General features: G+C 37.4%; 1 pseudogene; it reads right to left on the minus strand.

Annotated features, from left to right (window-relative positions):
* The window catches only part of LOC106735332 (olfactory receptor 4C6-like), a 40,873-nt pseudogene extending 40,310 nt beyond the window's left edge, over positions 1-563 (minus strand).
* Positions 564-3,512: the final 2,949 nt, after the last annotated feature.

Genomic DNA, 3,512 nt, shown 5'->3' on the forward strand with positions numbered 1-3,512 from the left:
ATGCAGGCAAGTTTCAACAATGGAAACAAATCACATATAAAGTGATCAATGACATTGGGGCCACAGAAAGGTATTTGGTACATGAAGAGAAGCTGTACTGTGGCATGCAGGGATCCCCCCACCCAAGCCCCTCCCACCATCAGGCAGCACACCCGAGGGCTCATGATGACCATGTAGTGCAGGGGTTTACAGATGGCCACATAACGGTCATAGGCCATCACGATGAGCAGGATGATGCCTGCACCCCCAACAAAGTGGTCTGCAAAGAGCTGGGTCATGCAGCCTTTCAGGGAGATGGTCGTGCTCTTAGAGAGGGAGTCCACAATTACCTTTGGGGCAATGACGGAAGAGTAGGTGACATCCAAAAAAGACAAGAAGATAAGAAAAAAGTACATAGGTGATCGTAGATTCTGACTTGCAATTAAGGTTACTATAATGAATAAGTTTCCCAAAAGTGTAGCAACATACATGATTAGAAACACAGCAGAAAATATTTTCCTCAGCTCTGGGTTCTCTGTAATACCCAAAAGGATGAATTCTGTCACGTTGTTTTTGTTTTCCATTTGTCAGGTATTGACATGAGTTCCAGATGAAAGTTGGGAAACCTAGAAAATAAATATGTAGTTATATTTAGTGATTATTAGGCCTCTTGTATTTCCAGGATCTTGGGGAGCTTGTTCATAATTATACATTTACTCACCCTCCAAATACTTAACTTTTAATAACCTACTAAATAGGGACCAGCAGATGGCATAATGGTTATGTTCCTGGACTCCCACATATTCTACTGCGGTTTGATTCCTTGACCCGACTGCTTAAAACTGACACTGGGCTTTTGTGCATGTGTGCCTCAAATCCTGAAAAAAATGGAGAAGAAGGGATTGCAGCATGGCCATTTCCCCTTAGGGGTGATTTCTAGCTTTCTGTCTCTGGCAAGCACACGTGCACTAAAGTAAAAATCTCTCTCTAAAAAAATGTACTAAATAAAGAGTTTAAAATTCAGATACTTTATTAAGGCAAGTTCACCTCATGTCTCTCCTCTCTTTATAAATAATTATTTTTTTAAAAAAATTATTCATTGTCATTATTTTACTTTAACTTTTTTTTTTGAAGTTGACCAGAGAGAGACAGAGAGAGAGAGAGAACAGGAAATTGAGGAAACAAGCTGCCAGGTCTGAGAACCAAGCCATGGTCAGCCATGTGGGGGTTCAGCTGTCTTAACCACCATGCCACCTGCCAGACCCTTATAAGTAATCCTTTCATATGACATAATTTATCTTTATCTTCTCTATAATTAATTTTAAAATAATTATTTATTTATTATTACTATCATTATTATTAATGTTAATTTTGCTACAGGGCACATGTATCCACCAGAGTGACAGAGACAGAGTGAGAAGGAGAGAGAGATAGTGAGAAAGAGAGCCAGTAGGTCCAGGACTCAATCTACTGTCAGTCATGTTGGAGCACAGTGCTTTAATCAGCACACAACCTACTGGCCTCTATAATTGTTATTTTTAATAGCCAACTTTTTGGAGCACCTACTTTATTCCAGGCACTGGAATAACTCTACAAATAACTTTATATTATGTAGGAAAAACAAAAACAAAACAAACAAACAAACAAAAAAACTCACTGTGGAGTTTGGGAAATGTAATCAAGTTGGCATGGATAGTGAGTGGTGAAACCAGAAAGTGCACTGTATTTTTCTGAGTTCAGAATCAATGCTCCCAAACATAAATATTGCTTCTCTTGTAATTATACTGGGAGTTCATTATTTACCCATGGCTATGATAAATGTATTACAGTTATTATCCCGTTTTATCTTAAAAACTATCATTTGAAATGGGTTATTCCTTCTGAGCTCTATTTTCAAATAATATGGTTATTCTATTATAATTTCATGACTTTTTTCTAAATGATCAACATCTACTAACACTAGTCATTATATAGTCCTTGAGTAATATCATCCAGTGATGAAGATTACAAATGATGATAGTGTAGCAAAGGTTCAGATGTATGATATAAAGATTCAATGGAATCAATCCAAGTCATCATTACAGTATCCTCTGTCTCATAAACAGATCATAGAATTTCTTGTTGTAATTTTGATCACAATAAAGAGACAGATGGTAGCAAAGTGGCTTACCCACATGGAAAGGTCCCAGATTTACATCTGGAGGTCTCCCTGATTATGTTGGACACATGTGTTCTCATGATCTGGGGCTGGCTGAGGGTGGAGGTAGATCATGGCAGTAAGACCATGTTAGAGGTTCATTCTCTCTCTTTCTCTTTGACTTATGGAGGACATTTAAAAACACACTGGGTGTACATTCAATAGTCTGGGCTCTGAGAGGATAAAGGACTGGAAAAATGGGATTGGGCCTTGATTAGAAACTGGAGAGTACTTTTTCTCTCTCTCTCTCTCTTTCCATGTCCCTATCACTTTTTTTTTTTTTTTTTTTTGTATAGGACCTATGTGTTTGCCAGAAAGAGAAAGAGAGATAGAAAGCGAGAAATCACCCCCTAGGGGGGATGGCCACGCAGCAATCCCTTCTCCTCCATTCTCCTCTCAGGATCTTGGGCACACATGCACACGTGCACAGTGTGAGTTTAAGCCACAGGGGCTGGGACTTGAACCGTGGTCGGCTACATGGGAGTTCAGCGATATAGCCATTACACTAACTGCTGGTCCCATCCTTACCACTTTCATAGGCCCATGCTGCACTATATCATGTGTACACTAAAATATCTATAAAATAATAACAATGACAACACCTAATTCATTAACATTTAGACTGACTATATCTTGAGGTGGTATTGTAGATATGGTAGATGCATTACCTTAGTTAAATCTCATGATACCACATGAGGTACCTTTACTATTCTCATTGCAAAGAAAGAAACTGATGCCCTAGGAATTTAAACAGTTTGCACTGGATTATATAACTATAGTGCTGTGATGCTGGCATTTTGATATTATAGCTCAAATTTTTTTAACATTTTATAAGTGAAGGTCTCTATTTTAAAAAAAATAATAATTTAATTTTATTTATTATTTTTTATTTTTTCCTTTTTTAATTTCAATTTGTTTATTTATATTCATTCACTGTACATCATTACAGCATACAAAATGAGATTTTTCCATCCAGAATACACTGTATATTGGCTCAATCAAGCACCTCAACATATGTGTTATCATCATGTAATTTTCCATTACTTGTTTCCTGTATATTTTGCTTTTCCCCATCCTTGATCTCCTATCTCTCACTGTCTGCCATCTCCCACCCTCCTCCCACTCTATCTCTTGTATCTATGGTTGCTTTCTATGCCTTTCCTCCCTCCCCCCACTTTATTGATTCACTAAATATCTTAATTAATCTAAATATTTTGAATAGCAAGCATAGCTGATATAAACATATCCATGAACACAAGTCTAACTTTAGGCATAAACTTCAGTGAGTAGAATGAACATACTATAAAGTAGCACATAGCTGGGGCTATATAGCTTA

This window comes from Tupaia chinensis, unplaced genomic scaffold (assembly GCF_000334495.1).
Source record: "Tupaia chinensis unplaced genomic scaffold, TupChi_1.0 Scaffold000357_1, whole genome shotgun sequence".
In the NCBI taxonomy this organism is placed as follows: Eukaryota; Metazoa; Chordata; class Mammalia; order Scandentia; family Tupaiidae; genus Tupaia; species Tupaia belangeri.